Genomic DNA, 10,786 nt, shown 5'->3' on the forward strand with positions numbered 1-10,786 from the left:
ATTCGAAACACTCCACGAACTACAAATTCGCTTGGATCAAGCACGGGAATATCTTCATGAGGAAAAATGAGGACAGCCCCATACTGCAAATTCAGACTGCATCTCACCTATCATCAGCTCCTACGAAGCAGAAAGACAGGGGATACAACTTAGGGTATGTGTACCTGAGCCAAGTGATTCATAAATATACTTATATTGGAGTTCTCTTTCGAAGTGTGCATCAAGAAATTACAAATAGTAATGCAGCTATACTGTAGAAATGAGAATTAAGCACCTAAATATAAGTGGCATGATAACAAATTTTGAAATCATCCTAGTTATGTTTAAATAACTGGACCATAAACCAGACATTATAATACTACCTGAAACCTAACTCATTACGGATGTACCCTTCTCTATTTCAGGATATAATGAGTACTTCGCACCTCCACAAAGTTCTACACATGACAGTTTAAAGATGTACAAAAATGTAACCCTTATAAAAATGTTGCAATACCCACTGTGAAAATCATAAAAGCTGCCTACTCAACTTAAAATATAATAAAGGAAGTTACTTGATACTTGCTATGTGCAGATCGCCCTCCACAAGCCCAAGGAAATTCATAGAAGAACTAGGAAATACACTTCAGCGGCTACATAAACACCGGAAGTGCGAATGTTTTAATTTCATACATCAATTCTGCAACCAGAATAACCCCAAAATCTAAAGCAAGTATAGATCACATACATATCAAATCTCATAGAAATAACAATTTGACCGATATGTTCTACATCGGGTAGCACAGATCACAGTCCTATTTTTTCATACAAAATTACAAAATTACCTAGAAATATCATATTCCACAGATGGAAGGAAAACACTTAACAATGCCAGAATAAATTATGAGGCTTTAAATATAGCCTTAGAAAACGATAATTGGGAATATGTCCTCAAGGAACATGATGTCCACAAATCGGCCGGTATTTTTATTGGGCTAGTAACTCAATATAACTCTGAACACTCTACTAACACAAGACATGTAAGATCAAAATTCAGAAAGATAACACCATGTATCACAACTGGAAAACTAACTTCCATTAGAACAAGGGACAAATTACACCAGACAATTGTAAAACAAAAGATGAGGTCCTCAAATATTGATTAGATACACACATATTTAAGAAACATAAAACGTACCGAAACTGGATAAACAGGCTCATTAAAGTAGCAAAAGAGAAGTACTATGCTAATAAAATTATGTCACGTTCCAACAATTCTAAAATCCTATGGAAAATATATATTATATAATATTAAGGAACGAGAACATCAATTCAGATATAGATAGCATAAATGTTACAGACACACAAGAAACAACCCAAACAGCTGTCATTGCAGACAAATTTGTGGATTTTGTCAGTGGTATAGCTTTAGAACTTGCTGACAAAGTAATAAATACCAGAAACGAACCTAGTGACACATACACAAATGACATTCATGCAATACATCAACCAAAATCTATATTTTTCTTCCCATAAGAAGCAGAAATAATACATTATATAGCTGCACTAGAAGGTAATTCATCCAAAGGGTATGACAACATCACTAGTAAAACACTTGAGACTACTGTGTGTGAGTCTGTGATATCCGTAGTAGATAATGGTGTAAGATGCAGTGAAAAATGTGGCAAATGCAGAAGAGTAGTTAAAAATGGGATTCTATGTCGTAAGTGTGATGAATGGTACCATTTTCGTTGTGCAAATATTGTAAATAGGACTGATATTGAAGAAAGTGAGTGGCTGTGTCCCGAGTGTAAACAAACCGATAGTGAGGCAGAACAACAAGAAAGAGAGACATATGAAACTATAATTAAGATTTTAGGAGTGCAACAAGAAGATTTATGCGCTCTGAAACATGAAAATGAAAGCTTAAAGGACAGAATAAAGAAACTGGAAGATAAGGAAGACATTGGAGAAGAAAGATCGCCGTGGACGGAAGTGACGCGTAGCCATTTTAGGCCTAATGTTAAACATATGGGAGAAACTACGTACAACTTAAATCCGGGGAAAAACTCTTTGCAGTGCCAAAATAGATTTCAGTTACTTCAGCAAGTTCCAGAAGAAGACATACCAAGTTTTCCAAATAATTTTAAATCCAGTGGAGGTAACCTACAGAAGAAGAAAACAAACCGAAAGTCAAGATCGCCAAAGATTCATCTCTACGCAGACAGTCAAGGGCGGGGTATGGCAGAAGGCATCAAAGATGAGCTGCAGAATCCAGAAACTGAGGTTTTAGGACTAATAAAACCAGGTGCCAAAACTGAAGACGTCCTTTCAAGTTGTGATCCTGTGTTGGAGAAGGACAATTATGTGTTAATTGTGAGTGGTACAAATGACATTGCTGCAAATGAAGGTGAGGAACTAATTATGACTCTCAGAGGTAAGATTTCCAAACTACCTGACTCAAAAGTAATTGTAGTTAATGTGCCACCTAGGTATGACCTTTTAGAGGACTCATGTGTGAACAAAGCTGTACATGATGTAAATATAAAAATCAAGAGATTATGTAAGAGTTTTAGAAATGTCTATGTAGTAGATACTTTAGGTCTTTGCAGGCAAATGTTTACTAGGCATGGGTTACATCTGAATGGTAATGGAAAAGCAAATCTCTCTAGACAAATTGCTACAATTATCAACAGAGATTTGCAAACTGATCTGTACTTAAGAAAACCCATACCACTAAACTGGCACATACAGGGAAACTTGCCAGAAAACCCAGACCCTTAAATCAAGATCTATGTACAAGGATCTGGGTTCCAGGGACGTTCTCAACTCATGAGTCAAACATTACCCAATTGCAACAGTCAAGTTTTAGGGAGGAAGGAGGTCTGAGATTGCTCTTGGTAAACTGTCAGAGTGTAGTAAATAAACAATTAAAATTCGGTACATTGATGGAATCTTATGAGACTGATGTGGTGATAGGAGTAGAATCATGGTTGAGAGAAGGGGTGGGTAATAGAGAAGTATTTCCAGAAGGGTACACAGTCTATCGTAGAGACCGAGGAGATAAAAAGGGTGGGGGTGGGGGGTGTTTATTCTGGTGAAGGAAACTTATTGTTCACACGAATGGTTTACCGATGAAAGGGATGAAATATTAGGGATAAAATTAGTTTGTCATAATATGAAGGAGGTGGGAATTATAGGAACATACAGGCCTGGAAGAGAGGAAAGAGACATGGAAATATTTGAGAAAATAATAGATTATACTCATAAAAACAATAATAATGATATGGTAATAATTGGGGGAGATCTAAACTTGCCTGAAGTTGAATGGAATGGAGCTGCAAGTGAAGCCCATGAACAGAAACTGGCAAATAAGTTAATTTGGGAGGGAGGATTTACACAAGTAGTACAAGAACCGACTCGTCTCAATAACTTACTAGATGTATTCTTGGTTAAACCATGGGAAATTGTTGATAAAACTGAGGTAATTGAAGGAATAGGTGACCATAAGGCTATAATAATGGATGTAGGACTGGTACCAAAAAGCCTTAATAAGAGGGTCACACAAGACAAGAAATTATACAGAAAAACTAAAATTGATGAATTTGGGACTTACCTTAAATCACAATTCAGTTGTTGGATAAGTGAAGGGAGTAATGTGGATACACTTTGGGCTAAATTTAAAGGAATCATTTGGGAAGGGGAGAAGAGATTTGTACCTGTTAAAAAGGGTAAAATGACCTCAGACCCTGTTTATTATACAAGGGAAATAAGAAAATTAAAAAGAAAATGTAGAATAGTAAACAGGAAAATCAAAGAGGGTAGGGAGAATAGAGAAACTAGAAAACAGCTAATGAGGGAACTGAATAGATTGAAAAAGGAAGCAAAAGAGAATTATATGAATGGCATTCTTCAAGAGGGTAATGACCACAAAGGGAAATGGAAAAAGCTGTATTCATATATTAGGAATCAAAAAGGAAAAGGAATCCAAATTCCTACAATGGTGGGAGAAGGGGGTGAACACTATTTAACAGATACTGAGAAAGCAAACCTCTTCAGTAGTGAATTCAGAGATTCAGTAGAAGATTTTCAGGACTTGGAAACCATAACAGAAGATAGAGAGGGAGAGACACATAGGGAAACAAGAAGCTTCTCATTCACAAATGAAGATATTTTCAGAGAAATCCAACTGCTTCAGCAAGGAAAAGCAGCAGGAAGTGATCAAATTACTGGGGAGGTATTACAGACGATGGGGTGGTATATAGTGCCTTATTTAAAATTTCTCTTTGACTATGTCATAAATAATAGTGTAATAACAAAGGAATGGAAGGAATCTATAATAATACCAATTTTAAAGGAAAGGGTGATAAAAGGAAACCAGAGAACTACAGACCAATCTGCCTGACCAGTATAGTTTGTAAAATACTGGAGAGTTTAATAGCAAAGTACATCAGAGGGATATGTGATGATAAAAATTGGTTCATGAGGAGCCAGTATGGATTTACAAAGAAATTTTCTTGTGAGGCACAACTGGTGGGATTTCAGCAGGACATATCAGATCAGTTGAATTCAGGAGGCCAGTTAGATTGCATAGCCATAGAACTTTCCAAAGCCTTTGATAGAGTGGAACATGGAATATTATTAAAGAAATTGGAGGGAATAGGACTGGACGTAAGGGTTATACGTTGGATAAAAACATTTCTAAATTCAAGGGTTCAGAAAGTCAAAGTAGGAAATTATATATCACAGGAGTAGAAAGTTTGGAAGGGAATTGCACAGGGTAGTATAATCGGTCCGTTACTTTTCTTAATATACGCAAATGATTTAGGGAACAATATAACATCGGAAATAAGATTGTATGCAGATGACATAATTGTTTGTAGGGAAATAAATAACATTGAGGATTGCTCAGAATTACAAAGGGACATTGAGAGTATCCAAGAATGGGTTGAAGAAAATAATATGAAGGTTAATGGAGGCAAATCAACTGTTACAACTTTTACAAACAGGAGCTTTAAAACTCAATTTGAATATACTTTGGATGAGGTAGTTATACCTAAAGATGGCTAGTGCAAATACTTAGGTGTGAGATTTGAAAGTAATTTGCACTGGAAGGGTCATGTTGATGACATTGTTGGGAAAGCATACAGATCGTTACATGTCATAATGAGGCTACTTAAAGGATGCAACAAAGAATTAAAAGAAAAAATTTACTTGAGTATGGTTTGTCCATTATTGGAATATGCAAACAGTGTTTGGGATCCTCACCAAGAATACCTAATAAAAGAACTAGATGGTGTGCAGAGGAAAGCAGCAAGGTTTGTAACAGGGGATTTCAGGAGAAAGAGTAGTGTATCAGAAATGCTAAAGGAACTTGGTTGGGAACCCTTTAAGTAAGAGAAGGGAGAAAACTAGACTTATAGGATTATATAGAGCCTATACAGGAGAAGAAGCATGGAGAGATATCCGTGAGAGGCTTCAGTTGGAAAATAATTATATTGGTAGAACTGACAAGTACAAAATTAGAAGGAATTTTAGCAGAAGCGATTGGGGTAAATTTTCATTCATTGGGAAGGGGGTGAAGGAGTGGAACAGTTTACCAGGGGTAGTGTTTGATCCTTTTCCAAAATCTGTACAGATATTCAAGAAGAGAATAAACAACAACAGAGAAAATAAATGAAATGTTAGAGGGCATTCGACCATGTGTGTGATTAAATTAATTCCATCCCCTGGTCTGTGGAGTTTGGACAGCCCAAGTAGGGGACTGCCTGTAGGGGTGAAGTACAGTGGGGACTTCGAGGGCCCTGGGACCGCTACGGTAGCTGTGAAGGCCCTTCAGGAACTCTGAAAAGTGGTGGCAAAAGGGGCTCTGGTTAAGACGCAGCAGGTCGTTATGCTACTTATGTTCCAAAATGGGTAAAATATAAATATGTAAATAAATTCAATGTTAATTTTAATCTTATACCAGTTGTATAGTATTATTAGGAGTAATTTTACATACCGTACTGTATATGAGTTGACTATGTTTGTAAGATATTATAAGTAGAATTTTGTAAACAATATAAATTTATTAAGGATGATGTGTGTGTTTAATAGAAAAAATTATTAGCGTAAATTGTATAATATTGTATTCTAGGAAAATTTTCTGCGTCTCCTGTTAATTTAAAATTTAGTGCTTGACAATAATGTATTTTAGTGTACCATTTGCCACCGAGGTAGACTCCTCATTTGCAAATAAAGAGATTTTGATTTGATTTTGATTTGATTAAATCACATATCTGACTCGTTGGCTGAATGGTCAGCGTACTGGCCTTTGGTTCAGAGGGTCCCGTGTTCGATTCCCCGCCGGGTCGGATTTTTAACCTCCATTAGTTAATTCCACTGGCCCGGAGGCTGGGTGTTTGTGCTGTCCCTAACATCCCCACAACTCACACACCACACAAAACACTACCCTCCACCACAATAACACGCAGTTAGCTACACATGACAGATCCTGCCCACCCACGTCGGAGGGTCTGCCTTACAAGGTCTGCACTCTGCTAGCAATAACCACACGAAATTATTATTATTATTATTATTATTATTATTATTATTATTATTATTTCACATATTCTACAGTCTCTGCAATACATATTTAATATATCACTTTTGAAAAGGCAATTTCCAGACCCATTCAAAAATGCTATCAGAGTCCCAATCCGTAAATCTGGCGATAAGAGAGAGTTAAACAATTAAAGCCCAATTTCTCTCACAACCCACCTTTCGGAATTACTAGAAAAATGCATTAAAACAAGACTGCTTAATTACCTGAATAAGTACAACATATTGCGACCAAATCAGTTTGGTTTTAGACCAAAAATTCCCGCTCAAGATGCAATATTCTCCTTAACTGATTATTTGTGTAAAGCCATTGATAGCTCCAAAAGAACTATTTATATATTTTTGGATTTAACGAAGTTATTTGATATCGTAGACCAGAATATTCTCCTTAGTAAACTTGAAAATGTAGGAATTCGTGTATTTCCTCAGAATCTAATTAAAATACTTCTATCTAACAGAATACAATAGATAAGGATGAAGGATACCCTAGGTAAAAGTGCTCAAGTAAAATCCGGAGTGCCCAAAGAACAGTGTTAGGACCAATTATTTTTCTGTTATATATCAATGACCTGTGTAAACTAAACTGTAATGAAAAAATTAACCCAAGTGCTGATGACACGATAGTCACAGTCACGAGTGAAACTCCGGAGGACACGTGCAACAGAGCACAAGACACCCTATCCATATTTCAGAAATGGCTAAACAACCACCTACTTAATTTAAATGAAAATACTAAAAAAATCCTCTTCTTCCCACGTAATAAAACAATGCAAACCTCAGAAAACCTAACACTAAGGCTCCACACACCAACTTGCAACAATGCTGAAATATACAACTGTTATTTGTACTCTATAGAAATCAACAAATATTACATACCAGTTGATAATTGTAGATAGTCGCCTGAAATTGAATTTTTATGCATCAAATTTGATCATTAAACTTCAATAACTTATTCATATATTACAGAATTAGAGAAGTTATTTCAACAAAAGCCTTGAAATCTGTATACTTTGCCTCAGTACAATCGCAACTGCAATATGGAATTAACGGTTGGGTGGAATACTTGATTCACACATTGCTCAGGTAAATACATGCCAGAACTACACACTGAAAGTCATGTACAAAAGCCACAAAGTTTCCAACATAAGAAATGTTCCAGCAAAGCATGGTACTTAACATAAGGCAGCCATTTTTGCAGTCAGTATCCTATACTTCCATAAAAATATAAAGTTCCTCTGCAAATAACACATGTCACAAATGTGCACTAAGCTGCAAGACACAATTGGAATAAGTATTTCACGTCGGAACACATTACTTGGACAAAGAAATCTAAGTTGTCTAGGGCCACGGATACACAATGCATTACCCGAGGACGTGATCAGTGGCCACCAGAATACCCTGAAAAAAGTCTATTCACATGGCTCAATAAGAATGGTTATAAAGTAAATCAGCTTATATATTTCCATTATAATATTTAAATCAACTAGCACACTATTCCTCTCTACTAATAAACTAACCTTCTCCTCAACCCATGCCTCTCATTACCAATTTCCTGCTTATTGCATCAAATGCAGGATATCAGTTCATAAAATTAGTACAAAAATAACACCAAAATGCTAATGGAGTAAATGCTGTTCACTGGATGCCATGATGTACATATTCTAACTATTGTATTTTTGAAGCCCACACAGAAGTTTACCTTATATGGGATTCACACTGTATGTTTTACTACCTCTGTATGTATATGTGTGATACTGACCGTGAATAAAAATGTTTAAAATGTAAAGAAGTAAAAAAATATGTATTAACTGGCTGCAGCAGTTTTGGTGAGTTGTAGCCTGCATGGTTCCTCTATTTCATCATATTGTACATTTTTAAGGATAATTTGTGAATGTTATATCTCATTAAGCTTAAATAATTCAGTTATATTTTGATATAGCCTGAGCATTTAGAATAGATGAAAATCTTTTGATGTGTGTTTGCTTATTCATACCTGATAGTGGCTGATAACATAGATTGTAGGTTATTCTATGTGCGTTCATGCATAATAGTGGTTGATAACCTACATGTTAGGCCCTGTAAAACAATAATTTTCATCGTGCATAGCTGTACGTCTATAAACTAAATGTGAAGGTCTGCGAATAAGTGTGACGATGGTGATAGCTGTTTTTAACGAGAGAACCTTCACGTTATACGCTGCATTAAATATTGGTAATTTTAAAGTTTCTTTCACGATCATTATTTTAGGTGCAACGGGGATGAATGCGGTATTATCGGTCACGTATTTTTATTTATAAGACTTAACCAGCATAAAATCGTCTTTATTAGAAATGCAGGTTTTTGGTATATGATGTTGAGTTTATTATTTGCAGCACGGTGGACATATTTTTAAAATAACTATTTCAGACAAATATTGTGGAAAAAATAAAACTTATGAAATTAGAAGAGGCACAATTTTATCTTAGGCTCACCAGCGCAAAACGGCAGTTTAATATTCATTTGTCATTGGGTATGTAAATCAGTTCAAATATTTCCTAGTACCAACATTAATTAGTTTCTACTATGATGTACCAACAACCAAAGTAAGGTCCTAATACTACCTAGCACCAGGTACCAACTTTGGCGGTGAAGGGGAGGTTCACGGATTGCGCGCGATGTTTAATTATTCTTTGTTGCTATTACACCGTTCCACCTACCATTATTTCACTAATCTTTTTCAAGAACGCGGGTTATCTGCATAAATCATGTATGGTGGTAGGAAGTATATGTTCCAGCCAGCTACTCAGGGTAAAATATAAACTTAGTCAATAAAAATCTGTTAATATAATCGCAGGTTCCGTTTAAGAGTAAAGACATTCTCATATCAATCATTCAACCCCATAATCAAGCAATTAACCATGATATCGACCATATCAAATCTAGATTATTACTTTAAGCATTTACACTACCTTATGGCTACGTATTATTACCTATTTTTGAGAAAGAAAACGCAGAAATTATCTTAACTCTAGTTTATTAGCATGCTAAAATGATATCAAAAAATTAAATCGAATTGTGGGCTGTAGAGAAAAGAAAATGAAATTGTGTTACATATTTAACTTGAATACATAAATTATTTCAATTGATATAGTTGAAATTGTATACACTATAACCTTTCATTCATAACTTGTTATTAATACTTTGTTGAATCATTTCAGTTCATCACTTTTGCATACAAATAGTTCATGGGGTAAATGAGGTTTGAGTCTTTATTTCAGGGGAAAGTAGGGATTCATCATACACTGACTGACAGAGCAAATGCAACACCAAGAAGGAGTGGTCAGAACTTTATGCCAATTGCAGGGTAGATTGACGTCACTGAGGTATGCTCATGATGTGAAATGCGCCGCTGTGCTGCGCACGTAGCGAACGATAAATGGGACACGGCGTTGGCGAATGGCCCACTTCGTACCGTGATTTTTCAGCCGACAGTCATTGTAGAACGTGTTGTCGTGTGCCACAGGACACGTGTATAGTTAAGAATGCCAGGCCGCCGTCAACGGAGGCATTTCCAGCAGACAGACGACTTTACGAGGGGTATGGTGATCGGGCTGAGAAGGGCAGGTTGGTCGCTTCGTCAAATCGCAGCCGATACCCATAGGGATGTGTCCACGGTGCAGCGCCTGTGGCGAAGATGGTTGGCGCAGGGACATGTGGCACGTGCGAGGGGTCCAGGCGCAGCCCGAGTGACGTCAGCACGCGAGGATCGGCGCATCCGGCGCCAAGCGGTGGCAGCCCCGCACGCCACGTCAACCGCCATTCTTCAGCATGTGCAAGACACCCTGGCTGTTCCAATATAGACCAGAACAATTTCCCGTCGATTGGTTGAAGGAGGCCTGCACTCCCGGCGTCCGCTCAGAAGACTACCATTGACTCCACAGCATAGACGTGCACGCCTGGCATGGTGCCGGGCTAGAGCGACTTGGATGAGGGAATGGCGGAATGTCGTGTTCTCCGATGAGTCACGCTTCTGTTCTGTCAGTGATAGTCACCGCAGACGAGTGTGGCATCGGCGTGGAGAAAGGTCAAATCCGGCAGTAACTGTGGAGCGCCCTACCGCTAGACAACGCGGCATCATGGTTTGGGGCGCTATTGCGTATGATTCCACGTCACCTCTAGTGCGTATTCAAGGCACGTTAAATGCCCAGCGCTACGTGCAGCATGTGCT

This window comes from Anabrus simplex, chromosome 1 (assembly GCF_040414725.1).
Source record: "Anabrus simplex isolate iqAnaSimp1 chromosome 1, ASM4041472v1, whole genome shotgun sequence".
NCBI lineage: Eukaryota > Metazoa > Arthropoda > Insecta > Orthoptera > Tettigoniidae > Anabrus > Anabrus simplex.